At 40.7% G+C, this 23,543-nt stretch overlaps 1 protein-coding gene across 1 annotated transcript in view; it reads right to left on the reverse strand.

The window, feature by feature from the left end:
• Window positions 1-23,543, reverse strand: part of NT5DC1 (5'-nucleotidase domain containing 1) — a 110,396-nt gene that overhangs the window by 63,493 nt on the left and 23,360 nt on the right. The window lies entirely within an intron of this gene.

The following is a 23,543-nucleotide window of genomic DNA, read 5'->3' on the forward strand; positions in this document are numbered from 1 at the left end:
TTTAAAACTAAGACAGAGGAAGCACATAAACTTTTTATTAAGGCCTTTTCCCCCTATTTCCCCCTCCTCCCCCTTTTCTTTCTTGAGCTTTTTGGGTATCAATACACTGTTAAATTAAATTGTTAATGAAATAACACATATCATAATTGACATAAAAATTACAACTTGGACTTGTTTGAGTAGCTATCTTTTTGCAGTTTCATATGAAATGCAAGCTTTAAAATTAATTATTATGCAAATCCACAGAATGTTTTATGTCCTTATCTAAATTTGCAGGACAGCTTGAAGAGTTCTATCAAAAAAAACCCCACCCAACTTTACAAAGCCTATAGCATAGCCAACACATGGTTTTGCAGCATGTCCAGTTTAAATCAGCTCAGCAGAAGTAGAGTCAATGACTGTGAATAATCAGATTTTATTTCTTCCCTTCAAATCTCACTTTGTCCTTTTGCCATATGCCGGTCGTAACTTCAGCAGTATCAAGTAGCTGCAGACTGCAGCTATATTTCTCTTATGAATGCTGCTTCTTGTAGCACAGATATTGTACCCAGCCATTCACAGAAAATAGAAAAGTAGGTAACAGACATGATGGTGTTTGTATGATCTTTTAGGAAGCTTGTCTCTCCTTTCTGAAACCTGAATTTTGCTACCAGAATATGAATAGAGTAAGAAACCGCTATCACTTTCTCTACTAAGAAGTCATTTTTATTGGTTACAGAACATCGAGGAATTTGTTTTCTGCTCTCCAGAAAAAGCCCATCCCATTAGAGAAACATGTCAAATGAATTTCATGCTCCTTTTCAACACAGACAAATATGAATATAGGAGGTAAAGAAGTGAGAATCTCCAATCCCCTTCCACCTCGCAAACAGAGCCATTTTCTGCTGGGAAACAAAAAATTATTCTCTCCTGGAACTGAATCAGAAGGCAGATCCGTCAGTCTAGTAGCCAGCATATGATTCAGCTCAGCTTTTCAATGTTAAAAAGTCCAAAAGCCACCAAAAAAAAAAAAAAGGGGGGGTTTTGAATGAGAGGGCTGCCTCCTTCTAACTCTTCTGAAATGACTGCTGCAAAAGGATCACCTCTGAGTTAAGAGAGAGCAGGGACTTTCGGTGACAGCTGGCAAGCAGACACTCCCTCTATCGAGGGACAGCTATCATTCAACTAAAAGGTAGGACGAGCATGAATTCCTGTAGCTGAACACTGAAAAGGAGCTTGATTGATGATAAAAATGCATAGCAATTGCAACTGTCCCTCAGCCACAGTGGTGTGATGCTTCATAAAATATGCTGATTTTTGCTTACATTTTAGCAAGCATTTTATAATTGAGTAATAAACACTAGTGCAAGGAGGAAAAAGGCATTCCCATCCAGGACTCAGGAAAGGAGATGAAATGTTAAAACAGCACTGAGTATTCCACTCGTTTGAAAGTCAGAGCTTGAGCTGCAGAATGATTTAGCTGTGCCTTAAAATGCTTTTAATCTTCCCTTCCTGCAATGTACACCATCAGAAAACTCTTTCTGCTGTGATTCACTCACATTTCCAAGGGGATGCATTTTGAATGGGTTGGGGTTTTTTTTGGTCCTGCTTGTTAAACCAATTGAAAGAAATACTGCTTGTGTCTCAGATTCATCCTGGTAGATTTTTACCAGCCTCATTATTTAACGAATCACTCACAATGAATATTTCCTGCGTGCTCAAAAGACTTCTGTTTAAAGTATTGCAGAGCAGCCTTGTAACACTTAACAACAGCAGCAGGCAACACTGCTTGAGCCTAATGTAAGTGTGAGTTGCATGGAAGTGCTGAAAAATTAGATTGAAAACAAACACATTTCCTTTCATCTGTTTTAATGTTCTGGTCTTACTGCTGAAATACATTGGAAATGTATCTACATACAAATGTGAAAACAGGGTTACAAATACGACCGTCTTTTCTTTTGGGAAGCAGCTTATTCCAACTCTAAAACTGAGGCTGCACTGGAGGAAATCAGTTTGAAGTGGAGGGGGAAAAGGAAGAGGTTTTGGGGATGCACTGTGGGAAATGGAGATGGAATATGGTTTTAAGTGGCAGTGGTGGCACAAGCAGAGGTTAGGAGTGGAACTTTGAGAGGTAAACCACTTTCTCTCTGGGATAGGGAACTGCAGATTTGGGAAGAAGCAGGACAAAAGAAGTGAAGCCAGGGGCTGCAGAGGAGAGGAGTTCAGGGGTAGGAAGACTGGAGAGATGGGGTGTTCTATGGGAAAACAGACCCTGACTCAAGATCAGCTTCAGCTGCCAGAGACCATTTCCCTCTCCAATATATGCATGGTTATGCAGTCCAACTGTTTGATCACTCCACAGCTCACCACAAGTATATTATTAAGGCTATCGTCCAAATGCATCTCAAACGCTGACAGGCTTGGGGCATTGACCAGCTCCCTAGGAAGCCCATGCCAGTGTTTGGACACTCTCTTGGTAAAGAAGTGCTTCCTAATGGGCCTGTTGCAAAGAGCAGAATGCTTTTCCTTCATTTTGAAATGGATGTGCCAAAAATTTCTCTGTGATACAGCATGCAGCCTTCCTAGAATTAAAGACATAAGACTTTGTGGTTATTCTAAGAGTTTAGCATGGCTTACCATGAAAATTGATAATTCTGCCTTTCAAAAGCAGCTTGGAGAAAGAAAGCAGGCAGTTTAGCAACTGTGACCTAAATTACTTTGTGGTATACATCAAAGGAGAATATCATTAATAACACAAGATGCAGTAAAAGAGAACTACACCAGACAATATTGTTTCTGCTGAGCACAGTTGTTGCTAATTGAGCTTTATTTTCCTGTAACAGTCAGTTACTGAATGCCATATTTACAGATTCAGTCTGCCTTCCATTGGTAGCCCAACAGAATATAAGAGTCTGAGTAACTCTGACAGCAGAAAATCTTATTCATGGCTCCTTTGGTGTCAGCACTGTTTTTCAGCTTCTCTTCAAGCTCACTAAGGGTCTGCAAGCATATGGGAGACTGCAGATCACCATAGATTTCCTCATGATGACCATTTTCCACTGGACTCAGCCCAATCCTTTCAGTTGAAAATCACTTATCAATGTCCCATATGCAACTCCTCATAGGGCAGTGTTTTATTTATTACTGATCACATCACTAGTTCCAAGTGCTAAATTCTCATTCTCAATAGTTTCCAAGGGACAGCATTAGAGCTATTTACTTTTGCATTAAGTCATTTTCTGGGCCAAGTTCAAAGCATACATATATTTCATGATTCTGCCCCAAGATCACTAAAGGTTTGATATATTAGTCTTACTTTGCCACATTTAAATTAGATTAAGGATGGAATTGGTTAATTTGGAAGGATGAAAAAAAGGGTTAGCTGCTTGCTAACCCTTAGGTTACTCAGATAACCTGAATGATTCTGATTGCTTTCTTCACTGACTTATCAGTGATTTTATTTTCTTCAACCTTTAATATTCTGAAAGTACCCTTTTTGGACAAATGTTCCAAGGACACAATATTTATTATCTAACAATTACCTTCAGTACCTTTTTCTAACAAACCCAGGACATACCTTTTAGCTATGAAATAAAAAGGAGACAGCATGATAGATGTACATAGACAAAGAAGTACTGTACTCTCCAAAGAGTGTGTCTAAAACCCCAAAACCCATGAAATTAAACCCCAAACTGAACAGCCTTTTGACCATTTAATCTTTTAGGGTGGTCATTCTGTTCCTCCTCTTCCACAAGCACCTGCTCAGAGCTATTCCAAGTCAGCACACATGGCTGCAGGGACATTTTCTTGACAAAATCCATCACTGCATCCTGACAGTTTCTCTGTAGGATTACCTAGAGCCAACATCCAGTTTTAAATAGAGACTTAAACACGTTGTGTGTGTTTTAGGGAACACACAGATGTTGACCTTCCGTTGTTGCTAGGGTATGCAAAGCTGCTGTGCTATGCTTTGTGAACATCAGGAGCATATTTCCAGCTTTCCACTCCTATCTTCTGCACTGCTCTCTCCTTTTCCCTTGTATGCTTTCCTGCTGCCACATGCAACCTTCTCCTCTCAGCTGCTGTGAAGAGCTGACCATTATCTGTCACTTTTATGCTCCATTTTTACTCTTTCCTCCTATGATATTTATGATATGACAAACATTTCCACAAGGTGACCTCAGTCCATCTCCCTCAGAACAGCACAGTCCATCTCAGTCAAGGACAGACATGGAAAATGGTAATAATCACACTACACAGATAAACCACAGTATCTATTGTGCTCATGGGACAGAGCCAAAGACCTAAAATAAAACCATGGGCTATGAACCTGCTCTGGTGTGGGGGCTGGAGTAGGTGATCTCCAGAAGTCCTTTCCAACCCCTCCCATTCTGTGATTCTGTGAAGCATCCTAAGTGATTTATGGACCTGTTCCTCCTCTGCTCACTCCTTCAGTCCAGTGCATCATTGTAATGTTCTTTAATTTTCTCAAATGGGAGAGAACTAAACCAGCAAACAGTGTTTAGTTTTAGCTACCTCAGCTAAAGCAGGTCCCTGAAGAACCTGGCAATGAACACACATGGCACAAGGGAACGAAAAGAGCACAGCTTGGGGAGGACAAAGCTAGGGCAGAGAAGCTGACCTTTTGCTGGCAGCAGCCCACTAGATGGGCTCAGCTGTGAAACTGGCTTGGCCCATCAGGATTAAGACTATAATTAATTACTTCCCTAATTTCACATTTACCACAGGCTACTAAGCACCTATTCAGACACTGCTGTTTTGATGCAAGGTAATTCATTACATGGTGAGTCCTGGAATTAAAGAACAGAGACTGAGGGATGACAGTTAGCACTGTGCTTTGGACTCCGTCCATCTGCTGGTGGCTTGCCCTTCTGCCTCCAAATTGCTTTGAACTAACAAACCACAGTAGTACACATTGCAAATCTCCCAAGTATCTATCCCTGGAAATACACATAAATCCTGCCAATGGTTATGACACTTGGAGGGGGAAAAAAGGAATTAGTAAGAAGGAAGCATGTATCTTATAGAAACCTGGAGGATGCAATTTAGGAGACATAAAAACATGGACTTGATAAAGATGTTGTGTAATACATATGAAATTATTTAAAGTCACTCCTTAAAAATAAGAGGCAGCTGTCAACTCTGGAATAAAGTTCTCCTCTTGGCACTTGAGATGTTGAGGTTAGCTTGGCAGAATTGTTTCTTATTGCTTTCTTAGGTTTATTCCAACCATTTGCTAGGCCAAAGATTATCTTGAAAGTTATTAAATTAGGAAGTAGCATTATATTACAAAGAACACTTAAAAGATGGAAAGAGACTTGCAAACACCACAGATGCTGAAGGTATTGCTTCCCTTGGCTTCTGGGCTTTTGCTTATTAAAGAAAACTGGGTGGTTTTTTTTGTGTGAAACAAATTACATGACTACTGTGTAAGCTGAGAACCTCCACTTGCTATCCTTACATCTAAATCCAACTATTACTACTCATAAAAAACAGGCACTATTGGGAAATAAATGGGCATGAATTTAATACTCCAGTAGTCAAGGGGTACATTTTCTAAATACAGTCTCCCCTGTGCCATGTAGATGACATTTTCTCTGCTGGACTCAACACTGGAACTCATATGAAGTTTTAGGCTGATTTATTAAAGGCAACCATAACCTTGTACCTGTAAGAATTATTCAGACACCTTTAGTTTTCATTAGAAATGTAAGAACACAGGTATGTATTCATTTTGTTCTTTAGAAAGACTTTTTCCTAGATTCATAGATTCATAACATGGTTTTGGTTGGAAGGGACCTTCAAGATCTGGTTCATATCCCCCTGCCGTGGGCAGTGCCACCTCCCACTAGACCAAGTTGCTCAAGGCGTCATTCAATCTGGCCATAAACCTTGAACTTGTCTAGAGGAAGGAAGGTGAACCCTGATGTGTCTGTCACCCCTAGTGATCTACCTATGAACAAGACTTCTCTGTGCATTCCTCTTACTGTACTGAGCAAATCTAATGCAAATGAACAATAAGGAAAAATAAATAATGGATACTGAATATGAATATGTGAGTGCTCCTGGAGGGTGCTAAAGCTGCTTGGATAGGATGGCTCTGCTGTAATAAGCAGACAATTCTTTTCAACCATGGAGTTCTCTCAGCCTTTGTGCAGTTGCTCTGTCCTACTGAAACAAGGCATTGGACATTAGGTTATTCAAGAAGGCATGTAGAGAAATTTTATTGTTATGATTGATCAGCTTAAAGCAAAATCTCCTATCATTTATTATCTCTGCCAAACACATTGCCCTGAAAAGTTAAATCTTTCTGTTTTCATCAAAATATGTCTCTTGTCCTTTACACATAAACGTAGAATCCTAGAATCAATAAGATTGGAAAAGACCTCAGAGATCATCAAGTCCAACCTGTCGCCCAACACTTCATGACTAACTAAACCATGGCTTCAAGTGCCATGTCCAATCCCTTTTTGAACATCTCCAGGGATGGTGACTCCAACACCTCCCTGAGCAGCACGTTCCAATGGCTAACGAGCCTCTCAGTTAAAAACTTTCTCCTCACCTCCAGCCTAAACTTCACCTGGCACAGCTTGAGACTGTGTCCTCTTGTTCTGGTGCTGGTTGCCTGGGAGAAGAGACCAACCCCCCACCTGGCTACAGCCTCCCTTCAGGTAGTTGTAGAGAGCAATAAGGTCTCCCCTGAGCCTCCTCTTCTCCAGGCTAAACAACTTCAGACTCTCCTCACAGGGCTGTGCTCCAACACACCCCCCAGCCTCGTTGCCCTTCTCTGGACACATTCAAGCATCTCAATATCCTTCTTACAATTATAACCAATGGAAGGCTGTAGCAGAATTCTCATCTTTATAACAATGACATGCAAGTGCTCAACAATGCCAACAAGATGCTGCTTTCATTTAGCTCTATGGAGGCCAAGAGCAGTATGGCTTGTTTCCATTTCATCCTTCAGTAACCACAGGCAGACAATGCAATAATTACATATTATGTGATATCATACAGAAATATTATTACATCTAGGAAATGAGGGGGAAAAAAGTATACTAAAAAAAAGAGGCTATCATAAAATACATTGCTGACAATAAAATATTTAGAGCTAAACAAAATTAGGAAAACCAAAGGAAAAAAAAGACTAACCAAAGGTGGAAAGTACATGACAGTGAGAAGTGTGGAAAGGAAGGAGAAACAGAATGGGCAAAATGTTGCTCAGTTTTAGACACAGACATGTACCCTGCTCCTTTTCAAAAAGGCATTTTGTGGAGATGAGATATTTCTGCATTCCATCACATCATTTAAAAAACTCTAAGTTGAAACTCAAAGTGCAATGAAAAAAACACCCCAAATTTATGCATTCAGAATTACAAATTAAAAGCTCTTTGCAGACCAGGTGACCTGCCATAATTGGAGGACTTGAGTCCTCAGGCAAGCAAAAGAACTGCATTCCACCTTCAGAGAAACCTGTAATGACTGTTAATAACTCAAATGTTTCCTTCACCCTCAGCATTAATCTGACTTTTACTACTTTTTTTCTTGTTTTCATGAATGCTAAGTAAACAAAATAGATCTATAGAAGAAGGCAAGTTCAAACAGTTCTCCTTTATAATAAAGGATGATTTCTTCTAAGTCTACAAATAATCAACAGCCACCTGCCAGTGGCATCTTACATTCCCAACTAGGCAAGAGTATGTTTTCCCTGCTACCAAAGAAAGCAGTTCCATATTTTATTACTTTTGTGTCCAAATAAATAAGCAGCACTGTTTGTCCTTGCCCACTTTAAAATGTTTTAATGGACCTTTCAAATACCTTGGCACTGCCTGCTTAAAGCTCCTGCAGCCAAAGCAAACATGTTGTGTTTCATGAGCAAAGGCCAGTTTGGAAAGTGAAATTTACTAGTTGCCTACATATAACTAAGTTGGAATGGCTAAATTAGCAAGGGGACCTTATTTCTTAGGCTTCTGTCACCTCCTCCAGGTGGGAGGTTGCTCTCCTTTCTCTCTCTCTCACTATAAATACACATACAGAGATATAAAATGGAATTTGTTTTCCCAAAGAGAAAATGAAGACCATATGAAATAACAAATCTCAGCCACAAGCTTCTTAGCCTTTCACAATAACACTGAGAAGAAAAAGGCTTTCAGAGAAAAAAAACCAACACATATGACAAAGTTTTCCCAACAAAAGATTTTTCAAATGAAAAGTACTTTTGAAAAAGGGATTGAGATTTGAAAACCTGATTGAAATTTCTTTTCCTTTCTGGGAGACAGAGGGAATTTTAGTTACTGAGGACTATAATGACATTCTCCAACAGCTCACTTCATCATGCATGTCACTTTTATCTCTACTCACACAAACCCCAATCACATCTTGCACATAACTGCTTCCGCTGCACTTGGAAGGCAGAACAGCTCATTTACAACACTGCATTAGCAGCACTGTAAATCAACCCTCAGCCATTCCTTCAGGCTATTTTGGAACCTGTAACTAATCCATGACAGGCTGAAAATTATGCATAGATGGAAACCCAGAGACTCAATGAGGTATTAAGTTGTAGCAGCACTAAACAATTTGGAGACTTCCTTTCATTTCTTAATTATTTTCAAAAGTAAGTATCTACTTTGAGCAAATCCATGCTCTACTGAATTAAACAGGGCTAATGTAAAACACCTTGTGGTAGTCAGCACTGCACATAGCAAAGCTGTGGTTGGTCCCCAAACAAGACGAGTTTATCGTGTTTTCTGTTCCCCTACATTTGTTGATGAGTAACTGACTACACCTATTTATCTAACTGCAGCAGCTAGCAAAAAGCAAAAGCACCTTCAGGACTGATTAGCCTGGATTTATTCCTTTTTGAATTCTCATCAAATTCATTTTTAAGTCCCCACATTTGTCTTTCATATCAGAGCTGGCTGACGTAATAGTAGATAATACTTGTCCTAACTCATGGCTAGAGGCTCCTCCTGCCATAAACTAGCTGCAGAATATGGCTTCTATCCGTAGAGCATCAAACGTCTTTTTAAAAGATAAACTAAACTGTCTTCTGTGACTCTTGAACTTCTTTAGGAACATGAGCCAGCAGTGTGCCCAGGTGGCCAAGAAGGCCAATGGCATCCTGGACTGCATCAAGAATAGTGGTGGCCAGCAGGAACAGGGAAGTCATTGTGCCCCTGCACTCAGCACTGGTTAGGCCACACCTTGAGCACTGTGTCCAGTTCTGGGCCCCTCAATTTAAGAAGGATATTGAGACACTTGAACGTGTCCAGAGAAGGGCAATGAGGCTGGGGAGAGGCCTCGAGCACAGCCCTGTGAGGAGAGGCTGAGAGAGCTGGGGTTGTTTAGCCTGGAGAAGAGGAGGCTCAGGGCAGACCTTATTGCTCTCTACAACAACCTGATGGGAGGTTGTAGCCAGGAGGGGGTTGGTCTCTTCTCCCAGGCAACCAGCACCAGAACAAGAGGACACAGTCTCAAGCTGTGCCAGGGGAGGTTTAGGCTGGAGGTGAGGAGAAAGTTCTTCCCATTGAGAGTTGTTGGCCATTGGAATGTGCTTCCCAGGGAGGTGGTGGAGTCACCGTCCCTGGAGGTGTTCAAGACAGGATTGGACGTGGCACTTGGTGTCATGGTTTAGTAGTCATGAGGTGTTGGGTGACAGGTTGGACTTGATCTTTGAGGTCTCTTCCAACCTTATTGATTCTATGATTTATGGAGGGGAAAAAGCATCATCATTCTAAGCAGAAAGACAGCTGTTCTCCCAATCATGTGAGCAGTTTGTGTGATTATCTGGGGCTGTTCGTGTGCTGTAAGCAGAACTTGTTCAGCTGAATCAGTAACTAAAAGCATGAGTCAACTTTTCAGCTAAAGAAGGTGGCTCTTAATGCTATTATCAGGACTAGCCTTTTTTCAGAGACAAAGACTAATGCTACCTAATGTCACTTACACAAATATTTGGCTGTTCACATTGTCTGGTGTGGAAAGCAGGGCCTTTGATATACCTACATTTCCAGAATACTAACACAAACTACACCTATTTGAAATGAGGGAAGACAACAGTTCCAGAGTTCTTCTTGGGGGTGAGGCTGGGTAGGTTTTGTTTTTTTAATAATGGAAGTCACAGCAAAATCTCTGTGGATACAAAGCAAGCATTCATTTTCTCTACAGAAGGGGACCTTTAATTCATAAGTACTCTTGTCCTCTTTTCAGCCTCTATGCAAAAAGTGCAGTAGCTATGATTTCTTAGAAAAAAAAACTAGTTCCTATAGAAGTTTAACTACAACAGATGTTTTCTGCTGAAAGGAAAAATATCTGCTTTTCCAATGGGTGCAGAAGTATTTCTGTTTTACTCTTTTAAGTTAGAATTGCTCAATCACCAAGTGAATTTCTAAGAATGCTGTGTAACAAACCCTGAGGTGGTGCTTCACAGCATACTCCAGAATCTGTTACACATATTTGTTACAAACCTCGCCATGTGCCCCCCGTGCCAGCTACCACACTTTGAAGTTCAGAAGGAAGAAGTTCTTCTGTTCAACACATAAGCACACACAATAGGATTTCCAGCCTCTCCACTCATCCAGCTCCAAAGCTGCTATCCAAAGCATCCAACAGAGAACTGCTGCGTGGAAGAGGCTCCTGCCAGTTCCCAGTTTTCTATGCTCTGGTATTTTGATGGGAATAGTTTGGTGCAAAAGTTCTTTTCCCTTTCCAGCAGCATTCTTTTTCCACTCTTCCTGTATTCTCTAAGAGTACAACTAATTCTCCTTTTGCTGTAATTTGGTAATTTATTTTCAGGTGACCAGAACTGGCAGTTCTACCCAATTTGTTGGACACCACAGAGATACCTACACAGGCAGGTGTAACTAGACTCTGCTTACACCCTGCATTGGCTGCATACAAAGCAGTGGTGTCCTGGAAGCAGCTGCATTAGCATGGATGCCCATTGGCATGTTGCACTAATGAATGTACCAGTGCTCAGGTGCTGCACCACTCTAGGACAATTATGCAGCCAAGGCCTGCTTCACATCCAACCAGATTCTGCAGAAGTGCAAGAGTTTGGTGCCAGCTGTAAAGACATCTCCAATGTGTCCAGCAAAAAAGTAGAATTTGCTATAGGCATGAAATATGCTGAGGAACATCATCCTGTAAAAGTGAAGTTGCTAGGGAAGAGCAACCTCCCAGTAACTCCAACAGATCTAATGGGGTCAACTAGACATTAGCAACTGATGTGATGCAGCACTCGTGAAGAGTTAATAATGACACTCAGAGGAAAAGTACCACCTGCTACCATAGCCTCAAATAGAAATTGGTGTCCTAAATTTATTTGTGTGCATTCTGCAAGTCACAGAAAGGGTTTTATATCCACTCTTCTGGGCAAAAAAAAAAAAGTTGTTTTGGTGTCTCTCAGCAGAACTTGCCAGATGCCATTTTGGCCATGCATCTGTCAATAGAAACACTGTGGAATGCTTCATGCAGGTCATGTAGGCTTTGGGCCTGCCAGGCTTGACAACATCCCTTTGTTGACTCATATTTGCAACACAGCCTTAATTCTGCCTTAGCTTTTCCCTGTTTAAACTCATTCTCCCCAAGAAAGATACACTTCAGGCTAATTTAGCAGAGTATCTTAAGAGAAAACTTTTATTTGAGAGAGAAAATTGCTCTCCAAACACTAAGCTACAAAAAATTAAGTTCCTTTGGAGATATAGGACAAATTGGGTGTTATATACTTTCATAACAGTCACCTATGATAGTTCACAATGCTTGGATTGTTCCAAATGAAAACCAGGCTGCACGCTCTTGCAAAGTTCAGTTCTCCTTGCATGCTAACATGGCACTGCACAGTGCTCTGATGCAGAAGTCACATCTAGAAGTGCAGAACAAAAAGAAAACTCCTGCCAAACATTTGAAAGATGTGGTAACAATCATCTACAGGGAGCATCCCTATGTGGTGTGAAGTTGGAATTCTCCTCCTGAGAATCAGGAGCAATTTGTGAAGCAACCAGAGTAACCCATGGCTAAATAAAAGCTAGGATGTTATGTTCTTCAAGGTATGCTTTGGGAAGAAGCAGAAGCTACTGGGCAAGCTTCTTTGGCTTGTGTTATGACAGTTGGAACAAATTATTGTAATGACTCAGTCTGCCTTTAACCACTGAAAATATTTAAAACTATGTATTGCTCAAAGCAGAGTAAGTTGGAGACACAGAGAACTGCTGGGAAAATTGGTGGTGATTTCTCAGCCTGAAGCTGTTTTATTTGTGAATTCAAACTTTTCCTAAGGACTAGTTTCTCACTTTTAGGAGCTATTTGGCAAGTGGTTCCCAGAAGAAGGCAAATATCACTTTCTCCTTAAAGTATTCAGAGATAAAAAGTGATCATGCTTGAAATTACAGAGTAACAAAGGGCACATGAAGCATTTGCATTCTTGGCTTTTTCATGTTAAGATTTCATTTTAATTCATAGTATTAGCCTTAAAACACAGCACTTTCAACACCAATTTCTGCAGACTAACCAGCTTTTAATAGTAATATCAAATATTATGTCTTCAGTAGCAATTACAATAAAGATTGGGAAGGTAGTTTTTCCCCAGAACAAAACAAAAAACCCCAAACAACGGTGCCCTGAATCACAAAAGCATAAAAAGAAAAGATCTTAACTGCTAAAATAATTACCTGATGTCATAACATGGTTTGCTTCCCCTCTAGTGGGAAGCATGAGGTTTCTTTAAGATCAGATTTTTCAGACAATTAAAACACTGGCAAATTTTAGCCATTCCACTTCAATTTTTATATAAATCAGGACTTTTCTGTTTCAGAAAGGTTTGTTTCAAACTGTTTGCCCTTTAACACAGAAATGAAATTTCTGCTCCCCTAGTTCTGTACATCCATCTTGCAGAGCAGCTTCAAGTCCTTCATTCTCCCAATAGCTTTGGAATTTGTCACATATTGGTATAATGTGCAAAATATCCTGGCTTGTATTAGAAACCCTGTGATAAGCAGGAACAGGGAGGTGATCTTCCCCCTGTACCCAGCACTCATGAGGCCACAGCTCCAGTACTGTGTTCAGTTCACTACAAGAAGGACACTGAGGTGCTGGAGCATGTCCAGAGAAGGGCAGTGAGGCTTGTGAAGGACCTGGAGGAGAGTCTGAAGGAGCTGGGGTTATACAGTCTGGAGAAGAGAAGGCTGAGGGGAGAGACCTCATCACTCTCACTATCTGCAGGGAGCAAGGAGGGAGCAGGGTCTTCTGCTTGGGGGTAAGTGACAGGAGCAGAGGAAATGGTTTCAAGCTGTTTCAGGGAGGTTTAGGCTGGATGTTAGGAGATATTTCTTCACAGAGAGTGTTATCAAACTGAAATGGTCTGCCCAGGGCAGTGGTGGAGTCACCATCCCTGAGAGTGTTTAAGTGGTGTGTGGACCTGCTGCTTAGGGACATGGTTTAGCATTGACCCTTCAGTGCTGGTCAAGGTTTGGACCAGCTGATCTTTGAGGTCTCTTCTAACTAGATCTATTCTGTGATATCCATTCTGCTGCTGCCATGGAATTCTACACAATTATTAAACATTTCAGACTGCACCTGAGCAACTTAAAGCAAAACCTAACAATAACCTAAACACATGTACCTGCAAGCTATTGGAGCACAAACAAACTCACTGCTCTACATGAGTGTCTCAGGGGTAGGGTGATGCATGAAGGCCTCAGAGGGAGAGGTCTGCCAGAAACAGCAGAGTTCACACAAACATCCTGCGGTCATCAGCACTGCCCGTGGTGGAATCCAACCCTGAAACAATTTATGTACACAGGACATGCCAGAAAAGAGCTGGGTTTACACAGGTATAAAAAGGAACTGGGAGGAAAATATTCTGGTACTGTTCATTTTACTTTCACTTACTAATGGGTCAGTAAGCAAACAGATTCCACCATAGGTCTATAGACACTGGTGGTCTACTTTATGAAACAATGAGCACCCTCTGAATGAACTAACATGCATTCTGGGGCACCTCATATTTCAGTGGGAAGACAGTGTTATGGATAGGTCATGAAAAAAGGAGAAAGTTTAAAGGTGCTCAGCTTTATGTAAAAAGACATAAAGCTGGTAAATGAAAGGGATTCAATCCAAATCACAAATCTCCAATCTCATTCCTGTAACTTCTACTGAATTTGCAGAAGGATCTTCTGCATATAAGGATCCTTTTTGATTCTACTTCATCTAAAAGCAATACTGAGGTCTATTGCTCATTCTGCCAAAAAGGCATGAAGTACCTTTAAAAAACACAAGCTAGTGTGCAGAATGAGATTGTAAACATAAAGAATTTTACCTTGTTTCTAGTGCAGACTCAGCTCAGCAGATACTAATTGGATATGCAAAAGCAGTAAGGGCTGTGCTGAATTGACTCTACCAAATTTAACAATAAATGAAGTGATGAAACTCTCATGAATAAAACATATCAAGCAAAGTGTAGATACCATATCAAGTAGCAGCATTTAGTCCCAGCTTCCGCATTTTTGGTTGCAAGATAATTTAGAGTAACATGGCAAGCTGTCTCAGAACCCTCACTGTTTATAGACATCCTTCCTTATCTTCTACATGTTAACATGCCCTCCTGATTATCATATGGTATTTCTGTCCTCTGCTGACAAGTAGTCATACTAGATCTCAAACTGGAATTTACAGCTGGTGGGTGGCCCAATCCTTGCACCATTTGAATAGTCTGGAATATGTTCTAGGGAAGAGTCACTTGAGTTACATCCCTCTTCATTTCTGTCATACTAGGTCTCAAAATGGAATTTACAGCTGGTGGGTGGCCCAATCCTTGCACCATTTGAATAGCCTGGAATATGTTCTAGGGAATAGTCACTTGAGTTACACCCCTCTTCATTCCTGAGATGCATCTATAAAGAACTCCAAGATTATTGGAGTAGATGCTCACTGCAGATCTTGATCAACTCTCACACCCTTAGATTTCAATGCTGTACTGCAATGATTAGATATATTCCCCAGCCATGTAAAATACATTAAAAAAACCCAAAATACCATTTTAAAGCTCTAATCAGAAACTTAGAACTGATGCAATTTCCTTACTAAAGGTTTTCTCAAGTTGACTTTTCAAGTGCTGTAAAGATCTACTAAACCAATTCAGTAGTGAGAATAAAATGAAATGAAACTAGAACAGTTTCATACTTGAGTTTCAAATCTCAGTCACAGCAGTATAATATCTAGCAAAATGAGTACCCTCATGTGTGTGCCTAGGATGAAAACACACAGCACGCAATCCCACACCAGACAGAGAGATTTCTCACTCCCACAACAGCTTGGAGCACAGTGCAAGCTGACCAGAAGGCATTTACTCTGTCTTCCCTTCTGGTTTTGTAGCAACTCAACACAGGCTGCAGCCAGACTTCTGAATAAAAGTGCTTCAGCTTTTTAGCACTAGTGTCCAACAGCCTCTATACAGCCACAAAAGCTCTGTTTAAGGCACCTGCATTTAAGGCAGTTTAATTCCCAACTCAGCTGTACCCAAACACCACTTATTTCTCTTGAATTTGTGTATTACATAGGCTTACAATTCCCTAGTATGGTAAACTACTCACAGGTCTTCCCCATTTCATCAAAGTTGGATGAGAAAACAGATGAGCTCAGCACCACGTGTTGCTGTGTCCTCACTCTGTTACTAAGGAATCTCACAGGCTCTACAAATGTCCTGTAAAATTCAGACTCCATAGCACAATCTGGACAGAAAAATGGCTCAAAACCCCCCAAAATCTCAAAGTATTTAATTCATGCTTGCAGAGTTGCCCACTTGTACTTCTGTATGCAGCAGAAATGCATTAGGCTCTTAGCTATCAACTCCATGGAGATCCTTGCTTACCTCTCACTACCAAAGGGTGCAGAAGTCATTTCACATCACCTCCAGCAGAAACTGAGGTTTTGGGTTTATTTTTCCAACGTTTACCACAATAACAGCAGAGTCAGAGAGTATCAGTGCTGGAAGCAAGCTGGCATTTTGGTGAGGTTGGCAAGGCTTTGGGAGTCTCCCTCCTTCCATGGTATGGGTAATTTTTTGTACCGGTACCCTGGGAAGCATTTGCCTGCTCCACTTGTCAACCACTTTCATCTAACTGCCTTTCAAGCCTCAAATCTTTGAATCTTACTGGTTAAAGTACTTAGGGGAAAAAGAAATCAAAATCATTCTTCATATTCATGTGATTTTTCTCCTGTGAAATGCATGGAGACATTGAAGCTTGTGGGTTTGACTCAGTTAGCATGGTAAATGTCACCTATAAAACTTTGCAGCCTTGATACATTTTCTGTAATAACAAAAGCAGCCCCTTCATTAGAACTTCATTACAAGCAGGTAATTATGGCTCTCCTTTATGACAACAAGAGGACACAGTCTCAAGCTGCACCAGGGGAGGTTTAGGCTGGATGTTAGGAAGTTCTTCACAGAAAGAGTGATTGGCCATTGGAATGGGCTGTCCAGGGAGGTGGTGGAGTCACCATCACTGGAGGTGTTTAGGAAGAGACTGGATGGGGTGCTTGGTGCCATGGTTTAGTTGATTAGATGGCGTTGGGTGATAGGTTGGACTTGATGATCTCGAAGGTCTCTTCCAACCTGGTTAATTCTATTCTAGTAAAGCTTGTAAAAATCCACTCTCAGACAAGAGAAACTAAAATCAATCCTACTAACAATCATCAGGAGCAATTAGGCTCCAGGAACTCATTCTGCATAAGGGAGAGAGTATAGAAAGTTTATATGCAGCCACCACTAGAACTTTCCTAAGTTTCTATTTAAATAAAATAAAGAGAAACCAGCAACATTTAAAATGCCAGACTTAAAACAACCAAGCAAATTCCTCATTTTTTAAAGTGAACTTAGACAACTTTTATTTGTTCTGGCTGTAGAAGTCTGGATTTTCTTCTTCCCCCCACCTTTGGCACCGTTTTTTTAAACATGAAAGTTTAAAAACAACTCTGTGCCAATTGTCCCAACCACAGCAGGTAGTAAGGTCAATGAATGAGACTATTCAGCTGGCTGGCTACCTGCTCCAGTGGGTACACTTGCAAAAGCAGCTCAGTTATGCCTATTTTTCACCAACTATTTAGAAGATTCCCTTAATTATGGGATAGCTGTGGCAGCTGCCTGAACTTTTTCACCTTGGGGAAATTAGGAGTGTTTCCCACCCTTCTTTTACCAGGGTTTCTACTTTATTCACTGCAGTCCAGGGGGAGTCTGACAGAAACCTGGAGTCCAGCAGGCACAGAGGTGGAACAAGATGTAAAATAATCTAATAAAATTCAGGGGGGAAAAGTGCATGACTTAAATAAAATATACAAACCCTTCTCCCCAGGAAAATATGACTGTTTAACATCTGTAGAGTTTTCAGAGGATTCTCTTTTTACTGCTATGAATCAGGGTTTTAAACACCACAACTTACTTAAAAAACCCCCCAACAAAACACCAAAAAGACCACTTGCAACAATCTTCAGAGACCAATTATATTATTTCAGGTGTTTGAAATTCATTTCACACATTCAGTGAAATGATCTGGAGCTATGGAAAGCAAGCCTCACTCTTTCCATCACTTCCAGCAAAGTCCAAATGAAATTCTCACTAATTCAGCTTACAGGAAAGCTTCGTAACCCATTGTATTGGTACAACTCAGATTGCAGTCAGCTTCAGGCAGGAGGATGTAAATTAGAATCATAGAATCAACAAGGTTTGAAAAGACCTCAAAGACCATGAAGTCCAAGCTGTCACCCAACACCTCATGCCTACTAGACCATGGCACCAAGTGCCACGTCCAATCCCCTCTTGAACACCTCCAGGGATGGGGACTCCACCACCTCCCTGGGCAGCACATTCCAATGGCTAACAACTCTCTCTGGGAAGATCTTTCTCCTCACCTCCAGCCTAAACTTCCCCTAGCACAGCTTGAGACTGTGTCCTCTTGTTCTGGTGCTGGTTGCCTGGGAGAAGAGACCAACCCCCTCCTAGCTACAACCACCCTTCAGGTAGTTGTAGAGAACAAGCATCTCTCCCCTGAGCCTCCTCTTCTCCGGGCTAAGCAACCCCAGCTCCCTCAGCCTCTCCTCGTAGGGTTTGTGCTTGAGGCCTCTCCCCAGCCTTGTTGCCCTTCTCTGGACATGTTCAAGTATCTCAATGTCCTTCTTAAATTGAGGGGCCCACACTAGACACATCAACTGGATGCATCTCCAGCTAGAAGGAACTGGAAATTTCTTCACCTGACTATGCTTAAGCAGCTCCAGAGCAGTTTGTGGAACCCCTTCATCAAAATCTAAAAATCAAGTGTTCATATTTGCTTAGATTATTCAGTGGTCAGACCCCTTGAAATATTTTTTTCCTGAACTGTGCACAAAGTTAACTGGACACTTCTGTTCTTCCTGTCCCTCAGGAGGATGCAAGTCCTGCCATCACCTCCATGTTTACACTTTTAAGCAGATTGAGTGAAAATCCAAAACTTGAAGTATCTAAACATTTACACTACTTACAAAGAAAAGCATTGGTGGGAGAAAGGATGAATATCAAAATACAAAAACATCTTTGTCTTTTCAGCATCTTGAAAACTGATGAGTTTTCATTTACAGCACACACCTGATGTGACTTTCAAATCAGTGCCTCCATTTGAACTATATTTGTTGGTTTTACTTTCAGAGGTAAGGGAGGGAGAAATAAAAATGAGGGAGGAATAAGGTCAGGCCAGTAGCACGCCCAAGGCACTGGAAAACACCTTTCATAACTCCACTACTTCTGTTTGGTATTTTTCACTCTAGTATCATAAATTCTTTAACATGGGTGAAGATATAAGCAGAATAATGAAATAGGGCTGCAAACAAGGCAGTGCTGTTAGAAAGCTTTCACCAGTAACACTGACTGAGGACTCAGAAATTCATGTACATCTCAAATCTTTCTTTACAGCCGGCATGGAACCATCTTTTCCTGAGTTCTCAGCAAGGTTTTTTAGTGTCTCTAGAAGTCAACTCAGTCAGAATACAACTCTAAATATTTAACTGGGTGTCATCTCTTTAAATATGCTGCTATACTAAATAGAGCTCCTGTGATCAACAGTTACCTGAACTGAACAGTATAAACTGGTCAGCAGTCAGCTTTGCAGTGCCAGAATAAATACAGACCATCTTTCCATTACTACTTGGAAGTAGGACATTTATTCAGCCACAATTACAAGTGTAATAAGTATAAGACTTTAAATCCATAAAAAGACTTGTACAGGACTGTAGGAATAACACAGGTACTTGTTCTTTAAAGAGAGCATTGTATCTCAAAATATGAATATAGATAGCCCTGCAGAATACCTCAACAAGCCTCTATTAATTACTAAAGCCAGGCATTCTGAAACTCTAAATAAATCTTATTTATTTTGCAACTAGCAAGGTAAATATTTTCTTCACCAAGATGGCTTCTAGTAGTTGCATGAAGTCCAAGTGGCTCGTTGTTGGAACAGAAAATACTCTCTCCACACATGCAAAGTAACAATAATTCCAAACCAAAAGAAGATAAACCAAGAACCCCCAGGCTTCTCACAGCTATTGAATTCACACATTTTCCTGCTTCCTATTTCTTTGGGCTCATTTGACTGTGAGCAGTAAGAAGCTGAAAAACCTCTGTATTAGTGTTCCCCATTAAGGTACGGTGGAACACTTTGCTCCTCTGCAGACCCTTTGAGTGTGCAAACACCTGTCACCATTATGTGATGGAGAGAGGACAGTTTTAAACCGTGGAACTGAGACGACTGAGTTTCCAGAGTGTCAGGAAGTGCACCACAAACTGGAAAGCCCAATTGCTCCTTGAATTTCATGGCAGACTTTCAAACTCTCAGAAATTCCTAAGCACCTTTCTTCGAGAACATAAAATTCTTTGACTATTTCTTCACCAGAGGTGCTGCCTCCATTCATTAGAGTCCTCTGCATGACAGTAGCTACCCCAAGTTTTGGGGATAAGCACTTTAACAGAGGAAAGTTTGCCATGCACTAGGGTACAGTTTGCAAATCTTACTTCAGGTAGATAACAAAATGGGAACCAACCACATTAAAAAAGTGCCAGCCATAGGTACTGAGCCAGGAGCAGCAAAAGAATTGTTTCAATCAATTGTCATCAATAAAAAGTTACTCCCAATTTTCCAGACTACATTTTAAACTGCAGGGGGGAAAAAAACCCTCCCACTCTTGCCTCTTTCTTGACACCTGAGATTATCTAGGCAAAAAAAAAAAAGGGGATGAACAACTCCCCAGGTCCCTTGGGTACCATATTTTAACATAAATACTAATTATAAACTAGAAGAAAATTCAGGACTGAGACTAAAAGCCAATTATTCAAAAGAAGACAAATCCTGAGCTGAAGTTGTGAATTATCACTTTCAAAGAACTCACAGTTCCTTGAAACTGTGCACATGGTTTGTGCTTAGATGGTGCAAAATTAAGATCACATCCTCACAAGTCAAACTGATAAATCTAGGCATATTCACACTAAGAATCCACAGCATCAGGAATATATTTAGCCAGTCTCCAGGAACCACATGGACCTAACTCAACATTCCTCTGCATTTTCTTCTCCCCTTTTTTTACTGTGTGTGCATGTGTTGTGACAGGGATTAGTTTTTTCTTTCTCATAAGCAGCTGCTTATTGTGGGACCCAAAGCACTTTGTCAGCAATTTGAAGGATGGTGGTGAAAGTCAGTAGCCATCTCCCAAATCATGGTATCACTTCCATGTTATTTATGCGTGTGTTCCCCTCACTGATCCTGTGGGAGTAAGGCACTGAGGCAACAGGGGGTTTTGGGAAGCACATTTAAGAACATGCTTTCCAACAATGTTCAACAAGAAGCAGACCATTCAGCCACCAGATATGATGAAACACTGCAAACTGCATTGCAGGCTCTGCAGTTGCAGTATCTACTTCAGGTGGTCCAGAGAAACTCTATTTTGAGTCTTTTTATTGTGATTAAGCTTAAGACTTAAGCTATTACATTGAGATAACATTTACCATGGCTACTTTTACATGGGAAGAAGCAGCCAATACATAACTAAAGAGCAAGCTCTGGAGTGGTGCAATGGATCAAAATTATTCCTGACTGTTATGGTACTGGGGCAGGGAGAGCAGAAGGGAGGAAAGACACCTTCATTTGTAAATAAAGACAACATGCTAAATGCATAACTATAAAACAAGAGCACCTGAACGTTTATACCTTGAAAACAAGTATGTAAATAACCAATCTAGTTTAAACTGTCCTGTTGCTGTAAAAGGCTACACAGAGGTCTATCTGCTGCATGGAGTTTTGCAAGTGCAAATATGTATTGAAGCTCTCCCTTTATACATGTGCTTAGAGCTAAATGTGTGTTAGTGCTCTGCCAATATTCACAGCAAAATGGAAAACATACAAAAGCAGTGAACTCCAATTCTACCTCAGTTTCCCACACCCACAAAAAACAAAACCTCAAGCCATGGAAGCAGCATAGGATAGCACAATAGGGTGGGGCTGGGGTTAAACACAAGGACAAGGGCTTTGCCTGTATATACCTTTTGACCCCACAATCATCCCTATTTATGCAGAGACACACAGAGATTATTCACCTTCCTGCCCAGAAGGAGCCAAGGCAGGAAGTGAGGCTGCTGGGCAAATATCAGTGTACATTATTGGTGGCTCTGTGACATCAGTGTGTCTGCTTTGGGGGTATTTATGAGTTAGGCCAGAAATTAGCATGAACCTGTGTGTGCACAAAACTGTCAACTGATGCTCTTAGCCAAACCTTGTTAAATTAGCAACGACCACACTTCCCACTGAGGGCTGTATATTTAAATGTTTTCAAATCAAAAGCTATTTTTGGATGTATGTGAACCAAAAAAAGGGGATGGAGTTGTATTTTGTCAAGGAGGAAATAAAACTCCATGCCCATACATTTGCTGCCTCTGTCCAAAGTGGCTGACTGGATTCTCATTTGAAATTACAGAGACTAATATTTAAGTTAAGCACCTTGAGATGCTACACAAACAACCTGGGGACAAAGCTTCCTTCTCCAAAAGATGAAAAGGAACTGAATGCACATATGGGGAGCAGAAATGCCATCTTAGATGTAGAATGATTCTCTGAAGTCCACTGACCAAATTGGGCACACAACCTTAATGGAGAAAGCAGGCTTCAGTTGGAAGACCCTTGCAGCAGAATGGGCTTAATTGCAAAAATGGAACAGAGTGCTCTTTAGGGGATGGCTAGGAAGAAGAATAGAAGAACTGTTCAACAATGCATTAAATAAATTATTGCAGCAGTCTTTAAGTCACAACATTAATACAGCCCTCCAGTAAGCAAAGGTATTAGCACAATTGTAAGCAGAATAGACTTGATGGTCCATTGGTCTCCTTCAGTACAGTATTTGGTGTTCTAGGATATTTGCCATAATACATAAAAGCCAAAAAAAGTTGTCACTTGAAGAGTGTGGAATTAAACAAAGACACAAAGCAGGTAAAATTCAGCCCATGTTAACCTGCCATTCCACAGGAGAGCCACACAGTTCAGGGCCACCAGCTCAGGCTTTTGGTTGGAACGGTAACAGGTGTCCCTTCTGTACCTACCATGCCTGAGAACTCACAGTGACCCACATTATTTATTAGCATTACTGTAACACAACCCTGACTGCAACATTTCTACAGTTGGTGTTAGGATATGGCTGTATACCTGTTCTTCTGCCTTCCAGCTCCCCAGAAGGCTTCTCACACAGCTCAACAAGTGGCATACATTAACTTGAAAACCAAATAAATGTTCACTTCATCAGGACAGGGACTTGTAGCACACACTCAGCTTCCTTTAGTAACAACAGATAGCCTTTAGCTTTGTTTCTCCACGAATCTTTGGTACAAGGGAAACGATTTCAAACATCCAAAAATCTAACCCCAAGACTGAATACCACATAGGAATGTCAAAGAAAACTGCAATTGGCCAAGAAGTTTGAATGCACAGATAACTGATCTGTAGACATTTTGCTTGCAGACTGCACTACATATTCAGTTCTACAGCTTCCTCCTAAATGAGAAAGGTTTGTTTGTTCTCTCTCATTTTACCCTTCAATGCTAAACATTTCAGAGTCCCAAACAAATTAAGGACTGAGAGTTACTGCCTAGTTAGCACTGAATCCTAATCAAAGTGATGCTGAAACATTGCAAGAGTCCATTAGCTATTCAATAAAGACAACACAACGTGTGGATACAGTCTATTAAGTTAAGAGTTGCTTAACAAACTTTCTTAATGGCCAAAACCAGCTTATAATCTGAAGAAAAACAGAAAAAGAGGTAAGCAAGCTTAATCCACCAACAGTAAAACAATGGCAGTTTAAAATTTACTAAACTGCAGCCATTTAAGAGGAGAAACATGCATCCAGAAGTGCAATAACTGTGTTTGATTGAACAAACCTTATATATATATATATACATATATAAAAATTACTCACTGCAGAAAACCTCCAACAGCTCCAAACATCATCCTGTATAACATTTTATGTTTCAACAGTATGGATTGAAG

This window comes from Dryobates pubescens, chromosome 28 (genome assembly GCF_014839835.1).
Source record: "Dryobates pubescens isolate bDryPub1 chromosome 28, bDryPub1.pri, whole genome shotgun sequence".
In the NCBI taxonomy this organism is placed as follows: Eukaryota; Metazoa; Chordata; class Aves; order Piciformes; family Picidae; genus Dryobates; species Dryobates pubescens.